Source organism: Schistocerca gregaria, chromosome 6 (genome assembly GCF_023897955.1).
Source record: "Schistocerca gregaria isolate iqSchGreg1 chromosome 6, iqSchGreg1.2, whole genome shotgun sequence".
Classification (NCBI taxonomy): Eukaryota; Metazoa; Arthropoda; class Insecta; order Orthoptera; family Acrididae; genus Schistocerca; species Schistocerca gregaria.
Genome location: NC_064925.1, coordinates 40,180,462 through 40,199,345, shown reverse-complemented (window position 1 = coordinate 40,199,345; position 18,884 = coordinate 40,180,462). Strand labels below are relative to the sequence as shown.

The following is an 18,884-nucleotide window of genomic DNA, read 5'->3' as shown; positions in this document are numbered from 1 at the left end:
GACTAGTAGCGGCTATTCTCAAGTCGGGCCATCGTCGAGCCACCCGCAGTACACGTCTTCTGTAGTAAGCAGACCAATCTCTGCAGATCGAGATCCTACGCACCTGAGAAACGGAACACGTCTCTTTATAGTGCAGTGTCAACTTAAGTAATGTTTTGGAAGCGTAATTTCTGCAACCTTAGTGTGTTTTACCCGAATATGGCCCAAATTATAACGATTTTAAGTACTTTTCCAAGGTGTGTATTGTGGGTTCGCTGAATTCGTTCTAAATCCCCCAGATACATTTTAGCAAACACGAAGGCTTAAATGGTTCAAATGGCTCTGAGCACTATGGGACTCAACAGCTGAGGTCATCAGTGCCCTAGAGCTTACAACTACTTAAACCTAACTAACCTAAGGACATCACACACATCCATGCCCGAGGGAGGATTCGAACCCGTGACCGAGCGGACCTCGCTGTTAAAGTTCACATTTTATAAACTGGCTACAATATGCGTGTTTCCAACATGACGTCCACGACTTGACTTTCTCAACGTCCTACTCTCTTACTAACTAATAATCGCTTACGTGCCCAAAAATCAGAGTTACAAGTACGTCAAAGATCACAGTGACAAAAGAAAGAATACACATAAGAATAATATCATTGCAATACAAACATGTCGATGTATCAAAGTACCTCTACATTAATCAAATCAAATCTGAATGTTGTTTCAAAAATATGTCAACTACTTTACAGAAACAGTAGAATATTGCTGGTATCGAGAGGTTCAGATGAGGTGCCGTAATGGTTACGCAATTCAAGTACCATTACACACCGCTGAGCTGCACTGAAGCCACCTGCGCAGACATATACATGGACTGACAGCGCAGCCTGTCGGCAGACGGAGCTGGCTGAACGGGTGCCGCAAATCTTGCCAGGCTCGCGGAAACCCAACCGTTATCCACTGTGTTTCGGCACACGCGTGATCTCGTCTGTCCTTTGCGGCAGGCTGAGCGGCTTTATTGGTTTAAACAGACACAGGGGCAGGCAGGCTGGAAGGAAAATGTGTACACCTGTGGTTTTAACAGACACTTGTACAGTGAAGTGGCAAAGAAACTGGTATAGTCATGCTTATACAAATATGTGGAGGGTAAAAATCGTAGAGGGAGACCAAGAGATGCATACACCAAGCAGATTCAGTAGGATGTAGGTTGCAGTAGGTACTGGGACATGAAGAAGCTTGTACAGGATAGAGTAGCATGGAAAGCTGCATCAAACCAGTCTCAGGACTGAAGACCACAACAACAACAACAACATACAAATATGTAAACAGGCAGAATACGGCGCTGCGGTCGGCAACGCCTATGTAAGGCAAGGGTCTGGCGGAGTTGTTATATCGCTTACTGCTGCTGCAATGGTAGGTTATCGAGATTTAAGTGAGTCTGAACGTGGTGTTATAGTCGGCGCACGAACGATGAGACGCAGCATCTCCGAGGTAGCGACGAAGTGGAGATTTTCCCGTACGAAGATTTCAAGAGTGTATAGTGAATATGAGGAATCCAGTAAAACATCAGATCTCAGACATCGGTCCGGCCGGAAAAGATTCTGCAACAACGGGAACAACGACGACTGAAGAGAATGGTTCAACGTGACACAAGTGCAACGCTTCAGCAAGTTGCTGCAGATTCCAATGCCGGACCATCAGCAAGTGTCATTGTACGAACCATTCAACGAAACATCATCGATATGGGTTTTCGGAGCCTCGTCTGGGCCTGTCAAAACCGATATTGGACTTTTGGTGGATGTCAACATGTTGCATCGTCGGACGAGTCTCGTTTTAGATTGTATTGATCAGATGAACGTGTGCGGGTAAGGAGACAACATCGTGAATCAGTGGACCCTGCAAGTCAGCAGCGCACTGTTCAAGCTGGTGTGCGGTGTGTGAAGTTGGACTGATATGAAACCCCTGATACATCTAGATAGGACTGTCCATTGCTCATCCGACGAACTGCGCCAGTTCCAGCAGGACTATGGGAGACCCCACACATCCAGAGTTGCTACAGAGTGACTCCAGGAACACAGTTGTCAGTTTAAACACTTCCGCTGGCCACCAGACTCCCCAGACACGAACATTATTGAGCACATCTGGGATGCCTTGCAACGTGCTGTTCAGAAGAGATCTCCGTCCTCTCGCTGTCTTACGGATTTATCGACAGCCCTGGACGATTCGGGGTGTCAGTTCCCTCCAGCTCTAATCCAGACATTAGTCGGATTCGTGCCACGTCGTGTTGCGGCACTTCTGCGTCGTCGCGGGGGCCCTACACGGTATTAGGCAGGTGTACCAGTTTCTTTGGCTCATCAGTGTACAGTAAAATGATCTCAAATGGGCTCCGTTTACTGCTTTACCTGCAGCGTCGTCCGCGCCATAGGCGACGAGTGAAACCCGCGGTCGCGTGACGTCCTGGGTGGCGAGCGGGCGAGGTGGGGGGAGCGCCGTGTCGCGTGTCGCGTGACGTAGGCCGCGTCGCGTCGGCGGGGAGAGCTCTGGCAGCGGAGAAAGTGCTGGCGCGGCGTGACTTTCTCCGGCGGGCGGCCGCTCGCTCGCTGTCCATTTCGAGTCGAGCGGCAGGCGCGTCTGAGCGCTAGCTGGCAGAGGTGTGTCGTCGCCGCCGCCGCCGCCGCTGCCGCTGCCGCCACGGTGAGTCCGCCTCGCACGCTCCTCTGCTTCGGCCGCGCTTTCATATCGGCACCTCAGTGAGTACCGCCAGCACACCTTCTCCGCTCGGTGCTTTGTCGGTCCATTCCATTCTGGCTCATAGACAGCCAGAAAAACTTAAAAAATATATATTGCTTATTCCTACACAGAGACTTGTTTATACATCGGTCGTTGGACTGTTTAAATGTTCTTTACTGCAGTCTCTTTTTGAGTCGTCGGTTATTTGTCTGGTTTCTACATCTACATTTATACTCCGCAAGCCACCCAACGGTGTGTGGCGGAGGGCACTTTACGTGCCACTGTCATTACCTCCCTTTTCTCTTCCAGTCGCGTATGGTTCGCGGGCAGAACGACTGTCTAAAAGCCTCCGTGCGCGCTCGAATCTCTCTAATTTTACGTTCGTGATCTCTGGAAATATAAGTAAGGGAAAGCAATATATTCGATACCTCATCCAGAAACGCACCCTCTCGAAACCTGGAGAGCAAGCTACACCGCGATGCAGAGTGCTTCTCTTGCAGAGTCTGCCACATGAGTTTGCTAAACATCTCCGTAATGCTATCACGCTTACCAAATAACCCTGTGACGAAATGCACCGCTGTTCTTTGGATGTTCTCTATCTGCTCTGTCCACCCTGATGTTTTCTATCTGCTCTGTCAACCCGACCTGGTACGGATCCCACACTGATGAGCAATACTCAAGTATAGGTCGAACGAGTGTTTTATAAGCCACCTCGTTTGTTGATGGACTACATTTTCTAAGGACTGTCCCAATGAATCTCAACCTGGTACCCGACTCACCAAAAATTAATTTTATATGATCATTCCACTTCAAATCGTTCCGCACGCATACTCTGAGGTATTTTACAGAAGTAACTGCTACCAGTGTTTGTTCCGCTATCATATAATCATACAATAAAGGATTCTTCTTGATGCGGCCCAGCCCGAATTCCTCTCTTGGCACCAACCTCTTCATCTCAGAGTAGCTCTCGCAGCCCGAGTCTTCATTTACTCGTCGGATGTATTCAGATCTCCGTCTCCGCCCACAGTTTTTGTCCTGTACAGGTCCCTCTAGTATCAACGCAGTTATTCCCTGATATCTTAACAAATGTCCTATCGTTCTGTCCCTATTAGTATGCTCCAGTGTTCCTTTCTTCGCCTTTTCTGAGCAGAACCAACCCCCTAATTTCTTTTCGTATCAGCCCAAGTAGTTTCAGCTTCCTTCTACTGTGTGCGTCCCAGGAGGAGTGGTGAATATTCAGGAATGTGACGCAGACGATCGTTCACTTCTTGCCGCAAGAGATATGAGCAGTCCTTCATCTTCGGTACTGTGAAATAAATCTTTTCTATTGGAAGTTCTTTGCTTTGCATGTATTGACAGGCGGTAGTATGCTTCAAATTAGTAGTTCAGTAGAAAAGAGTATTTCACAGTAGCACTATATGCACTATAGAACACATGTTTTCTGCACTTTTTTCCTTGTTTTGGTCCATATTACCCCCTCCAAAAACATTGAAAGCAAAGAGCTTGCAGTAGAAGAGACTTTTCACAGTATTGAAGATGAACAAGAGCTCATAGCTCTGAAAGGTATGCGTTTTAGAGCCCATGTTTACTGGACGTTTTGCTTCCTGTCATGTCACTGAAAACTGAGCACTCCTCCTGGGAGACGCTGTACAACAACTCTTCGATTCTCTCCATGTTTTATTTTCACACTATATTGTCCTCCAGACGGATTTTATCAGAAATTTATTCCTTATACGAAGATCTCTGTTTGATAGTAGTAGCCAGGAAAGGCTTTTTTGTTTGTGGTAGTCTTTTTTTCTATTGCATTATTTTCCTTCTAAGGTAGCACAATTACTTCACTTCGTCTACTTCCTGGTCGTTAATTTCAGTGATAAGATAATCAGTAATCACATTTCTGCACCTCCTCATCATTTTCGTTTTCTTTCGGATTACTTTCAATCCTGCACTTCTTTCCCAATTTCACTGAAGATAGCAGTGACGTCAGAGAATCTTATCACTCATATCCATTCACCCTGGATTTTAATCGCTCACTGCGTCTTCTCTGAATAGATATTTTAACAGTAAGGTCGGAAGAGTGTAACCCTGTCTTACACCCTTTACAATCCGAACACTTCGTTGTTGATCTTGCATTCTTAGTATTCCCTCTGGGTTGTTGTACATAATGTATATTACCCGTCTTCAGCTACAGCTTCCTCCTATTTTTCACATACTTTCGAACATCATTTTACATTGTCGAATGCTTTTCTTATGTTGACAAAATGAACGGGTCTTGATTTTTCTTGTCTCGCTTCCACTATCAGTCGCAACGTCAGTACCGCCTCTCTGATGTCTTTACCTTTCGCACAGCAACACTGTTCCTCATATCATCGATCTTCAATTTTATTTTAGAGGTCTTTCTGGCAGAAATGTAATGAAAATTCTTACCAGACCTCCGCTGACATTTGTTTCACTTTCTGTAAGGTATGTAGATCTACAAAATGTAGTATTACAAGTCTCAGTTAATTTTCTGAGCAGAATCGATGCCGTTGTGCCATCTAATCTCTCTGACGTATCCAATAACAAAAACATCGCTCTTCTGTCAGATTTAATCAGAGAAGATGGCGTACAGTTACTTCGTGAGCTCCTCACGGTGGCAGCATGTTGTCGAAACGCGTCGTGCAAAACAACATATTATCAAACCGCAACCGAAGCAGAACAGGGTGCTGTTTATAAAATTCGTAATACAGTCGGCCACCTCATCCAGTCGGATATAACCGTGATATATTTAAGTATAGTACGAAGTTGTCTGAGTACAGTAAGCAGCGGACAGCCTAGCGATAGACACGTCTCTGTCTGCAGTGGAGTAGAAACGGAAGTTTCTCTTCCACCTGGAAGACTCCCCAAACGTATTAGTTAGTTATTCTGCTGGTGTAGACAGGTGGCTCTGCAGCCACTAGGCGCAATACTGCCCGCTGTTACGGCGGAAGCCGTGTGTGCGCACGTTGCGTGGCCTGTACGGGTAATGTTCGCAGAGGGCAGCCCAGAGCTTTACGGTCGCAGAGAGAGGCCACAGCTGACAAGTCGAAGATAAGGAGCTAGTCAGTGCTCGGGTGCGAGTGTTTGTGGCGGCACGACATAATGACTGAGCACGCACGAGCCGCGTTGCGTCTGTAAACTGCTTCTCGCATCGACGCTCATGGCGCCAGCTTGAAAAGCTGACGTTCTGGCAGTGGATTTTCTGCCGGACGGTCGCTGGCGTGCGATGCCTCAACACAAAGTGGAGATGTGCTGGTCCGCGCGCGCTGCCACGTTCCCAGCTGTGGCTGCCTCTGCGCGGCCGGCCGCGGTGGTCTCGCGGTTCTAGGCGCTCAGTCCGGAACCGCGCGACTGCTACGGTCGCAGGTTCGAATCCTGCCTCGGGCATGGATCTGTGTGATGTCCTTAGTTTAGTTAGGTTTAAGTAGTTCTAAGTTCTAGGGGACTGATGACCACAGATGTTAAGTCCCATAGTGCTCAGAGCCATTTGAACCATTTGAACGAAGCCTCTGCGCGCGCGTCACGTAGACAACAGCACAAAGGGTTACTTTTCTTTTTAACAGCTGCTACGAGATTTAGTTGTTCAGGTCAACAACAAACTAAAAGCTGTTTTCGTGAATTATCTCGTTATGTAGAGGAAATTAGTTCTGTCGACCTAGCCTTTCTTATGCAGCATATTTTGACGTAACGCCTTACCTCCCAAAGGTTCTAAAAGTACTTTTCTGCACCACATACAAGGTGCGTTCAAACACCTACCGAGATTTTTTTATGAAACGAGAAACACTGCTACAACTACGCAGATAGTAGCACCGAATTCGCTACAGCCTCCCAGGGAAAGTCACAGCTACTGTTGTTGTGTGAAAGGTGGAACACTGACAGTGTCGGTCTGATTTGAGGACACAGATTCTAAGTGCAAGTGCGGAAAGCTTTTAGGTGGCGTCTGGAGCGAACTAGCGTTACGGAGGCGACGGTCTCGGTTCGACGCAGGAATGCCTTCCTTAGAGTTCGAAACTAAACCGAAAAAGACATGCGACCACAAAAGGGCGGCTTATCTCGCCAGTCGGCCCCGAAGCTCACGCTCAGCAAGGGTAGCATCTGGCACCCGACAACTCTCTGTCTCTGCCGATCCGTGTTTTGAGTGCCTCAAAATATAACTGCGCGTAAAAGTTTGTCGCTCTTTAGTTTACTGCCGAGCGGTTCTAGGCGCTTCAGTCTGGAATCGCGTGACCGCTACGGTCGCAGGTTCGAATCCTGCCTCGGGCATGGATGAGTGTGATGTCCTTAGGTTAGTTAGGTTTAAGTAGTTCTAACTTCTAGGGGACTGATGACCTCAGATGTTAAGTCCCATAGTGCTCAGAGTCATTTGAACAATTTCTTTGTTGACTGATGGGAATAAAAACGTTCAAATGTGTGTGAAATCTTATGGGACTTAACTGCCAAGGTCACCAGTCCCTAAACTTACACACTACTTAACCTAAATTATCCTAAGGACAAGCACACACACCCATGCCCGAGGGAGGACTCGAACCTCCGCCGGGACCAGCCGCACAGTCCAAGACTGCAGCGCCCGAGACCGCTCGGCTAATCCCGCGCGGCCGATGTTAAAACACAACATAACTCCCTCCCATCCTCCAATACGCTCTCGCTTTATGACGTAGGCTGGTTTTGCCTCGCTGCCAGTGATGCTGTGTGTTGCTTACGAGGCCAGTCGACGGCGTGCAACCGACCTGTCTGTGCGCTACGCACACTGGACCTATACCTGGAGTTACGTTCTGCAGTGCAACTTCGTAAGGCAGCAGGAACACTCCCGTGGCTATCCGACACAGTCTGGCGTCATGAATGACAACCCAACAGCTCGAATCATCAGAATGACTTACGCATCTGAACAGCATTCCAGGTGATGTTCTCGAGCAGGATAACGCTCGCCCACATACCGTTGTTGCAACGCAACATGCTCTACCGAGTGTCGACATGTAGCCTCGGCCCGTCCGATAAAATGGCTGGTTCAAATGGCTGTGAGCACTACGGGACTTAATATCTGAGGTCATCAGTCCCCTAGAACTTAGAACTACTTAAACCTAACTAACCTAAGGACATCACACACATCGATGCCCGAGGCAGGATTCGAACCTGCTACCGTAGCGGTCGCGCGGTTCCGGACTGCAGCGCCTATAACCGCTCGGCCACAACGGCCGGCCCGTACGATCAGCTGATCTCTCTCCAATCGACCTCATACAGGACACCATCGGACGACAACACAAGCGTCATCGACAAACAGCATGAACCGTTCCTGTATTGACCGACCAACCAAACCGACAGGCGTGGAACTCCAACCCACAATTTGCCATCTGTCATCCGTGCAAAGTAATGCATACACGTATCCATGCTTCCATTGAACATAAAGCGGCTTACACAGGTTATTAATGTACGAGCATTTCACATTTGCAATGGCTTACCTGCCGCTTGCATTATCCTGCTATCTTGCAATGTTAAAAACGTAAATTATTGAGTGGCGACTCGATGGAGTGTTCTGTGCACCACGACCAAATATTGGATAGAATTGGAAGGAGAATCAGCATTGGTCGTATTTTTTTTATCATTATTATCCGCAAAATCGATTTTCGGTCACTTAGTGACCATCCTCAGTGCTAGAAGTTAAAAATTTTTCACATATTGATCAGAGGGTATAAAACAGAAAATCACAACTACACCTGCGTATGAACATAACAGTTGGTAGGAACATACCCGTAGTATACAATTAAAATTGGTAGGCAGTGGTATCAGCAAGCTTAGAGCGATCACATAAACTGAGGCCGCTGTTTACATGCACCTGTTCAGCAGACCTCGGTGTGACAGGGCTTGGAACGCCCTCTATATGACATGTGTCACGTGAAGACTTAATATTACTGGTATTGCGAGATATTAACACAAAATAACTCTTGTGCATTTGTGAATCATGAAGTAATTCAAATTTAAAATGTACGTAAGGGGGAAGGAAACATCTAAAATACATTGGCGTATTGTTAAAAAAAAAAAAAAAAACTTACAAAACACAAAACAGATCGATAATATGTTGTCAGAAAGTAGGACAAGTAAAAGAGAAAAACACTTTGAAAAAGAATAATACATGAATAACATGATATGAGGTATAACACAGGTTTTTAAAAAACCTAACTTCCCATTCCAGATGGTGTGATTTTCTGTTTTATATTCTCTGATCGTTATGTGAAAATTTTTTAACTTCTAGGACTGAGGATGGTCACGAAGTGACCGAAAATCGATTTTGCGGATAATGAAAAAAAAAAAAAAAAAAATTCGACCAATGCTGATTCTCCTTCCAAATCACGTAAATACTTTACCTAGACGAAATTTCGTTACTCTTCGTACATAATTTTAGAGTTTTGGGATTTTTTTTCCGTCTGTGTCTGTTGCAGATAAAGTAAATTTTTTTCATTATTGTGCGGGTGTGCAGGTGGGTAGTAAATGATTCGTCTTCCGATATCTCGGGACGACGGCGTTCGAAACACCGTGTCAATGAATCGGAAACTCTTCAACAATGGTAAGCCACGCAAGCAGGTTTCCACTACTGTTGTCAGAGCCTGCTGCGGTAGGGACCCCGGCGCCACGCAGCGCGGCGCCTGCCGGGGTCCACACGCACACACACACACACACACACACACACACACACACACAGCGACACGTGACCCACTTTCCGCTCGGCCGCCCACGCAGCAGACACACGCCCAACGCGCAGCACGTTGCCCGCGTCCGACGAGGCGCTGCAGCGCGGCCAGCGAAACGTTAAACGTCCGCCGGGTGTACGCGTGCAGCCTGTCACACAGTGCGTGGAGCTGGCGGAGGACACGCGAGCGTGCGTAGCCGAGTGGCGGACCGTGGCTCTGAGCGTCAGCGCTGACCGTGCTGCCGAACGCTCACAAGCGATGCCACTTGTACACACGGTACGTGGACCCCGACGTGGTATACCCCATCGCAACGTGGACAGCTGTCGACTGCATCTGGCTCGAAAATCACACTGTTTACCAAACAGGCGAATCGGCGCGCGCAAAATTCCTAAGTTAGGTCCATTAAAACGCACATTTTCTCCTTCGTCCATGTACTAGACAGGTTGTTCCGTCTGTAGTATACATAAATAAAAACTTCACTAGTCCTGGACGTGTTTTCAGGCAAACAGGGAAGTTCCGTGTCGAATCAGTAAGCACTTCAGCTTATAAAAGTTCCATTAAGTATAGTGCGATACAACTTTACAACAGTATCAAATAATGTAATTCATGAAATAAGTTCGTGGCTTGTGGAAAATAATTTGTAAAAACTGAGTCTTACTGTGATTTAGCATCAGTTTCTAAATCACAATTCAACAAGAACCGATATTTTGATCAGACAGAATGGGCATATTATAAGTGAGGCGGAACAGTTTAAGTTCCTAGGCGTTCGGATAGATAGTAAGCTGTTGTGGAATGCCCACGCCCAGTATCTTGTTCAGAAACTAAATGCTGCTTAATTTACCATTAGAACAGTATCTAAAATAAGTGACAGTTCAACACGAAAAGTAGTCTACTTCGCATATTTTCATACATTTATGTCGTATAGTATTATTCTTTTGGGGTAATTCTTCTGATTCAAAAAGGGTATTTTTGTCTCAAAAACGGGCTGTTCGAGCTATATGTGGTGTAAGTTCGAGAACCTCTTGTCGACCCCTATTCAATAGTCTGGGAATTCTGACATTGCCCTCACAGTATATATTTTCTTTAATGTCGTTTGCTGTTAGCAATATTAGCCTATTCCCAAGAGTTAGCTGCTTTCACTCAGTTAATACTAGGCAGAAATCAAATCTCCATGTGGAATGTACTTCCTTGAATCTTGTGCAGAAAGGAGTGCAGTATTCTGCTGTATCCATTTTCAATAAGTTACCACAAGAACTCAAAAATCTTAGCAGTAGCCCAAACTGTTTCAAGTCTAAACTGAAGAGTTTCGTCATGGCTCACTCCTTCTATTCTGTCGAGGAGCTCCTGGAAGAGTTAAAAAATTAAGCGGGTTCCAGTGTTACATTGTTGATTTTCTTTATTCTTCTTAAGACTTATCGCCTGAATATGTTTTTTATATTTCATGTTATCTGTTTCTACTATCGTGCTATAATTCCATGTATTGACTCGTTCCATGACCATGGAGACTTCTCCTTAATTTGGTCCCACGGAACAATAAATAAATAAATAAATAAAAATTCTCCACATGAGGTAAAAATTGTTTCACCATTCACAGTTTTTAATACAAACCTAAGGTCATTTTTACTTGCTCAAATGTTCAAATGTGTGTGAAATCTTATGAGACTTAACTGCTTAGGTCATCAGTCCCTACGCTTACACCCGACTTAACCTGAATCATCCTAAGGACAAACACACACACACCCATGCCGGAGGGAGAACTCGAACCTTCGCCGGGACCGGCAGCACAGTCGGTGACTGCAGCGCCCCAGACCGCTCGGCTAACCCCGCGCGGCCATTTTTACTTCACCACTGTTGCTGTTCAGTAGCAGAATCTTAAAAATGTGTGAATTACAAAACTTAAAAGAAAAAAGGGCAGAATATCACTGCAAGTACTGCAGGCTGTCCTGTAGAGTATAAGCCAATTGAACAAATTCACTTCCCAGAGGCAGCGCATCTACATTTACTTAACTTCGAATATTGTGTACTATATAATTACATTAAACTAATAAGAAAGTATCAGAACCTACTGAAAACCAAGGGTTACAAAAAATTAATGGGATTTGATCACCAACACATCTTACGTTTCTTACCAAACTGTGACGCTATTCATTAACTTAAACAGACGGCGCTTATGTCGTGCTCATACCTATCGCCTTACCATCCCTTGAAAGCCTTAATGGCAGCAACGTTACTAACTAAAATTTGATTATAAGAAATTGTACCAACAACAACATAATTTTGATGGATCCTCAAAGAGCCGCTTCTTTCAAAAGGCATACTTTCGTAACACCAAGTTACAATAATTGTTTCATCACGAATATTAGGTTTCTCGTCATTTTATTACAACGAGTCACGCAAATAACGATGGGTTTTCGAGAGATCCTCAATTTGCTGGTGTTCACGGACTGCACACGTACCGGCTGATCAAAAAGTCAGTTTGAATTTGAAAACAGAATAACTCACCAAAAAATGTAGATAGAGAGGTACAAATTGACACACTTGCTTGGGATGACATGGGATTTTTTTAGAACCAAAAAAATACAAAAGTTCAAAATTGTCTGATCAGAATATCAATAATTAGCATAACAGAGTAAGACAAAGCAAAGATGATGTTCTTTACAGGAAATTCCGAATATGTTCACCATCATTCCTCAACAATAGCTGTAGTCGAGGAATAATGTTGTGAGCAGCACTGTAAAGCATGTCCGGAGTTACGGTGAGGCATTGGAGTCGGATTTTGTCTTTCAGCATCCCTAGAGATGTCGGTCGATCACGATACACTTGCGACTTCAGGTAACCCCAAAGCCAATAAACGCACGGGCTGAGGTCTGGGGACCTGGGAGGCCAAGCGTGACGAAAGTGGCGGCTGAGCACGCGATCATCACCAAACGACGCGCGCAAGATATCTTTCACGTGTCTAGCAATATGGGGTGGAGCGCCATCCTGCATAAACATCGTACGTTCCAGCAGGTGTTTATCAGCCAGGCTGGGGATGATGCGATACTGTAACATATCGGCGTACCTCTCTCATCCGTCACGGTAGCAGTTACTGACGTTTTGCTGTCCAGCGCCATCTGTCGGACATTTTGTGAACTTTTTTTTGTTCTAATAAAACCCCATGTCATTCCAAGCATGTGTGTCAATTTTTACCGCTATATCTACACTATTCCGTGGTTTATCAAGTTTTCAAATTTGTACCGACTTTTTGATCACCCTGTACATACGGGCTGCAAGTGAAAGCCGACCGGGGCGCCACGCGGGACTCGGCAGTGACTTGTGACGTAGGTGGCGTTCTTCCATCTCACTGGTCAACGTTCAACGCACGTTCAGAACACCTGACTCGCTAGATATTGCTCTGCACGTCCGGAAAGACGCCCCAACATCCGTTTTCCACACTGTGACGTCAGCAACTCGGTACGCTCAGCGCGTGGACGCCCGGTCGGCGTGGCAGCGGTTCGGAGCTGCCGGCCGCAGCGGCTGCCACTCGGCGCCGGTGTATCGAACCGAGTCGACAGTTTCCCACTCGCCAACACTTCCTCATGGTTCCACACACCGTTCCCGCTCGGAAAGCCAGTTTCGAGTGTGTTTCGGAACGAGGTGCTATGCGCGTGAAAATGTCAGGGAATTCGCACCCTGGTTTACAAATCGTACCGTTGGTGTTGGATTGGCCGATAGTCTGAGCACAAATCGTCACGAAGAAGATACCACTTCGCGCCACATGACTGCCGTTCTCGTGCACAATTAGATCTGGCAAAAAATAATTTAACTCTAATAAATAACCTGTTACCGAGCATTCAAAGTTAGCGAAATAACCGGTTATCGATTCAGAGCACGCTTTCGGTAACTGCAAATACTGCGTGTCATCTGTTTACCGATGAATGTACTTACAAGTCGTTGTAGGGATCTCGGCTAAATTTAGGAAAAGTGAATGTGTTCAGTAATTATTTGTATCTTTCTGCTACCAGTCACAGTTACCTATTTTACATTTACTTTAACGCGCTGCAACGCATTTCTAGTATGTTTTGCTCATCATCAGGCATTTATCCGTCCAGCTGTTACTTAAAGATAAGATGTTCAAGTCTAAATTAAACTAGAACTGTTGCGATCACTGCTGGCGGAGTGGCTATTGAGTCCCAGAAGTTTTTAATCAGACACTGGTTGTGGGATTAAGAGGAAATCTTGAAAGTTGGGACACAATAGCCATTGCAGCAGCAGAGCAAGCGATCGAAGCAGCTCTAAGTTAATTTAGACTAAGACATTTGATCTCTAAGTAACATATGTATGCATAAACGCCTGACGATGGGCAACACATCGTCGAGACGTGATGCAATATGTTACATTAAACGTAGAATAATCATTTGTCTTTCCTGTTGTCTGTCGCAATTATTTATTTTAATTGGGTCTCGCACTATCTGGCCATGTTAAACCACAGTAGCCTTAGGATGTTCCCATTCCCACAGAAATAACTGATGGTATAACTGGCATTTTCAAAAACACAGATATAGGAAACGCTACTGATAACCGGAATTTCGGGTAAGTGGAGTCCATTCCTCTTTCGTTTCTCAAAGACGCTACAAGGATGCTTTTCGTTTGCTTTCGCTACCGGCGGTGTGCCGAGATTCCAGAATGCCAAACAGCAGAACTTAAGATCCCAATTTTGCGTACATAACCCATGCTTGAAAGAACGCTTTCACTTTCAATAGCGCACAGAAGTTTTTCGTAGAATCTACTTTTGAAACTAATTTTCTGAAGTTGGTTAGACAACTATATTTCATATCAGTTCGTGAGCCCCACCTTATATGAAACGCAGATAATGTCTGAAACACTACTCAAAGGTTCTATGGACCTAGTCACCTCACCATTGATACATATATTCAGCTCAGATTGACGGTAGAGCACACTTCAGCAGATATTGGTGCCAGTTACTAATAACCGCAGTAACCGCTAGATGTCCTGTGACTGTTACACCGATAAAAAAAAGAAGGTACCCGCATACCCGCATTCGGAATAACTTGTACTGCTAGCGCATTTGGCAGTACAAGAAATTATTTTAATTTCTTACGTCAAAGGACGGAAGAGCAGTTGAACGGAATGGACAGTGTCGTGAAAGGAGGGTATAAGATTAACATCAACAAAAGCAAAACGAAGATAATGGAATGTAGTCGAATTAAGCCGGGTGATGCTGAGGGAATTAGACTAGGAAATGAGACACTTAAAGTAGTAAAGGAGTTTTGCTATTTGGAGAGCAAAATAACTGATGATGGTCAAAGTAGAGACGATATAAAATGTAGACTGGCAATGACAAGGAAAGCGTTTCTGAAGAAGAGAAATTTGTTAAAATCGAGTATAGATTTAAGTGGCAGGAAGTCGTTTCTGAAAGTATTTGTATGGAGCGTAGCCATGTATGGAAGTGAAACATGGACGATAAACAGTTTGGACAAGAAGAGAATAGAAACTTTCGAAATGTGGTGCTACAGAAGACTGCTGAAGATTAGATGGGTAGATCACGTAACTAATGAGGAGGATTGGGGAGAAGAGAAATTTGTAGCACAAGTTTACTAGAAGAGGGGATCGGTTGGTAGGACATGTTCTGAGGCATCAAGGGATCACCAAGTTAGTATTGGAGGGCAGTATGGAGGGTAAAAATCGTAGGGGGAGACCAAGAGATGAATACACTAAACAGAATCAGATGGATGTAGGTTGCAGTACGTACTGGGAGATGAAGAAGGTTGCACAGGATAGAGTAGCATGGAGAGCTGCATGAAACCAGTCTTAGGACTGAAGACCACAACAACAACAACAACAACGTCAAATATCGTTTATACCGATGTATTATAACATTCTGTCAAGAATTGTGTTCCGAATTGTGTGCACTGAAATGTACATACAAGGATGTATAAAAATACATGATTATTATTTCACGTCGTTCATATTGAAATATGTTTCTCTCGATCCCCACAAGTGTCCTCATCGCAACGACTATACATATTGTAAGTACTGTCATTGTTTAAAACTGTGGAAGTGCGACAGTTTCGCGCAGGTCCCCTCGTTCAGAGACAGTAGCTACACTAAAGTCGGCGCGATCACGACCGTCCGCAGCGCATTACAAAAGGCAAGACGGGGTCTGAGTACGGTGCGCCGGACAGGGCGGCCTACTCGCCGAATATCCGCTCGTCGATCCGTTTTCTTCTATGCGATCACGGATTTTCATGTATCAAGGGCCGAATGCACCACTGTAAAGGCACACTCTGGCAAGGGGCACAGTGGCACAATAATGCTGACCGCTGAGTGTTCCCCAGGGGGTGGTGTCAGGTGCTGCTCTCGCTCATATGGCGAGACCTGGGAACAAGTAATGAACCCAGTAACATTGTCGTACATGATCGTTTTGATGGTGCAGGTGTTACGGTGTGGGGAGTACTGAATTAGAAAGTTTTGAACACATTGCACTCGACGGTCAACGTTATTGCGACGCTGTACCCCTTCCCCATGTGCGTCTTTTTAGGGGGTGCTCGCAGCCAAGAGTCCGTACTTGTGGATGGCAATGCGCGACCGCATCCAGCAGCGTAGTTGAATTAACTCTCTGAACCAAAGTAAATGATGTTCGGCAAATGGAGCGTCCTGCTCGTTTTTCTCCAGAATTCGGTTCCATCGAGCACGTGTGGGACGCGATGGGGAGACGGATGCAGCACAGTGCCGTGCGCCAACCGCCAGCCGGGAGCTGTCAGCAATGGAACGGCCGACGGCGGCAACTCCTCGCGGCCAGTGTAGGAGCTCGTTGCAGAGCTTGGTGTGTCGTCCGGGGTGATGCGATACTCTATTAAGAACCGTTTTCCGCCTGTTTTAATATCCAGGGGACCATCATAAGTTATACGCTTCCGTTTTATCAGAAACGAAAACTGGAGTCTGCCTAGCCAGAGCATCATAAAAGTTGTAGATCTTTTAATAAAATTAATAGTAATTAAAAAGTAAAATTGTTTATCAGAATTGAGGTCGTTTGACTTCCTGCCTTAAAAATAATATCAAAACAATGATATATCTCTCATATCAAGTTTTGCAGGATTTATCAGATATAAGTCCCATAGTGCTAAGAGCCAGCCATTTTGCAGGATTAATTGACGCAGTGGCCGAGCGGTTCTAGGCGCTACAGTCTGGAACCGCGAGACCGCTACGGTCGCAGGTTCGAATCCTGCCTCGGGCATGGATGTGTGTGATGTCCTTAGGTTAGTTAGGTTTAAGTAGTTTTAAGTTCTAGGGCTCTCAGGACCTCATATGTTAAGTCCCGTAGCGCTCAGAGCCATTTTTGAACCATTTTGAACCAATTGACGGAATTCGTCAGCCACAAGACCTTTCACGTCATTGCGTATGAGTAAGGAGTTAGTGGATATTGGTGCCAGTTACTAACAACTGCAGTAATCGCTACATGTTCTGTGACTAGTACACCGATAAAAAAAAGGGAAAGTACCCGAATTCGGAATATGTGCTGCGAATACACAGAAAAAAAGATCCTTTATCATTTACTTACAATATAGCAGATCAGCAGCTGGAAGCAGTTAATTCCATAAATTATCTAGGAGTAGGCATTAGGAGTGATTTAAAATGGAATGATCATATAAAGTTGATCGTCGGTAAAGCAGATGCCAGACTGAGATTCATTGGAAGAATCCTAAGGAAATGCAATCCGAAAACTAAGGAAGTAGGTTACAGTAAACTTCAGTGGAAGACTTTGCAGGAGAGACGCTCAGTAGCTCGGTACGGGCTTTTGTTGAAGTTTCGAGAACATACCTTCACCGAGGAGTCAAGTAGTATATTGCTCCCTCCTACGTATATCTCGCGAAGAGACCATGAGGATAAAATCAGAGAGATTAGAGCCCACACAGAGGCATACCGACAATCTCTCCTACCACGAACAATACGAGACTGGAATAGAAGGGAGAACCGATAGAGGTACTCAAGGTACCCTCCTCCACACACCATCAGGAGGCTTGCGGAGCCGGAGTAGATGTAGACTGGTTCTCACTTCCAGTACATGTCAATGAAGCGGGCTTCATTTCTGTGAGAGGGGTCAGATAGGCAAAAGTGAGTAAAAGGGTCGATATCGGAAAGGGACGGCTGGGTGCTAGCAGTTTTATGTGTCGGCGGAAATGTGGATTTAGATTATGACCGAACGAGGCAGAATGCGTGGCCCTCGAGGTGTGCCGGCGATCCGACCTGTAGAATTTATCGGCACCACAGCTATAGGGGACACTGCTGTACGAGCGGGTGGGTCAGAGCAAGGTTGTCTTCTAGCACATCAGTCAGTCGTATAGGACTGTCGTAGATACGGAGGAGGAATAGGTTTTCCGGCGTGACCGCTGGTAACGTACGCTCTCCTTAACGGGAGAGCCTTCGGGCAAATTACCGCCCTCGCCGTCGCCACTAAAGCGCCTCCAGAAGGCCGGTGGACCTGCTCAGTATGCCGGAGGCGAGGCGCGTAGGCGGTGCGTGCCCGGCCTCCGAGCAGCTGGTGGTTGCTGGCGCCTGCGTCCTCCAGGCGGGGGGCGCCAGCACTCCAGCACGGCGGCGGCTGCCGCTGCACGCTGTCCAGCCACCTACCTAATAACAGCCGGATGTCCACCTTTGGCACGCATAGCAGCGGCCATGGAAGCAATCAGCCCTCTTTAGGTCGCTGGAGGAAACCCCTATGTGCCCGTGGTAGAGTAACGGTGGTGTAAGCGTACGTGGAGAACTTATTTGCGCAGCAATCGTCGACATAGTGTAGCTGAGGCGGAATAAGGGGATCGAACCCGCATTCGCCGAGCCAGATGGAAAACCGCCTAAAAACCGTCCACAGACTGGCCGGCTCACCGGTCCTCGACACCACAATCGGGCGGGCTAAAGTGTAGCTTACTGTCCACTTGGAGCGCAGCTGTCGCTGTGTATAACAAAAAGAAGGAGCAATGTCGTGACTGTATGTGTGACACTGTGATATTACTGACCTCACTACGAAGCTATCGGGGGGACGCAGAAGTGCGCGCGCTCGCGTTTCACATTACTTTGAGTAACTACGAATCATTTCGCTATTGTTGCAATCGAGATATGGTAAGCGATCCCTGCGAGATGGCGTGAGGTTGGTCGGAACACGGCCAGTAACTGATGGCGCTCCACCTGAGAACCCACAGTGTGGCGGCGAGCAAAGCAGAGAGGTGGCACGGGTCGCCCTGGACTGCGACGGCGCCATAGGCTTATAGTGTCACTCCGGTCAAACAGGGGCACCCCACAATGTGCGCTGACCCTCGATGAGGAAGCACACAGGCACGTTTTTTATTCATTCGTTTTACTTCGCCGGAGTGCGTAACACACCCGCTTTCTCGTGTGCAATATTTGGTTGCAAACTATTAAATACGGAAGCTGCTACTCGTTTGACTGCTTTAATGTTTTACATATGTTGCAATGT

At 46.2% G+C, this 18,884-nt stretch overlaps 1 protein-coding gene across 1 annotated transcript in view; it reads left to right on the top strand.

Annotated features, from left to right (window-relative positions):
* Nucleotides 1–2,577: 2,577 nt before the first annotated feature.
* The window catches only part of LOC126278104 (clavesin-2), a 71,100-nt gene continuing 54,793 nt past the window's right edge, over nucleotides 2,578–18,884 (top strand). The window contains exon 1 of the mRNA XM_049977981.1: nucleotides 2,578–2,678. The gene's annotated coding sequence lies outside the window, so the exon portion shown is untranslated. The remainder of the gene's footprint in view (nucleotides 2,679–18,884) is intronic.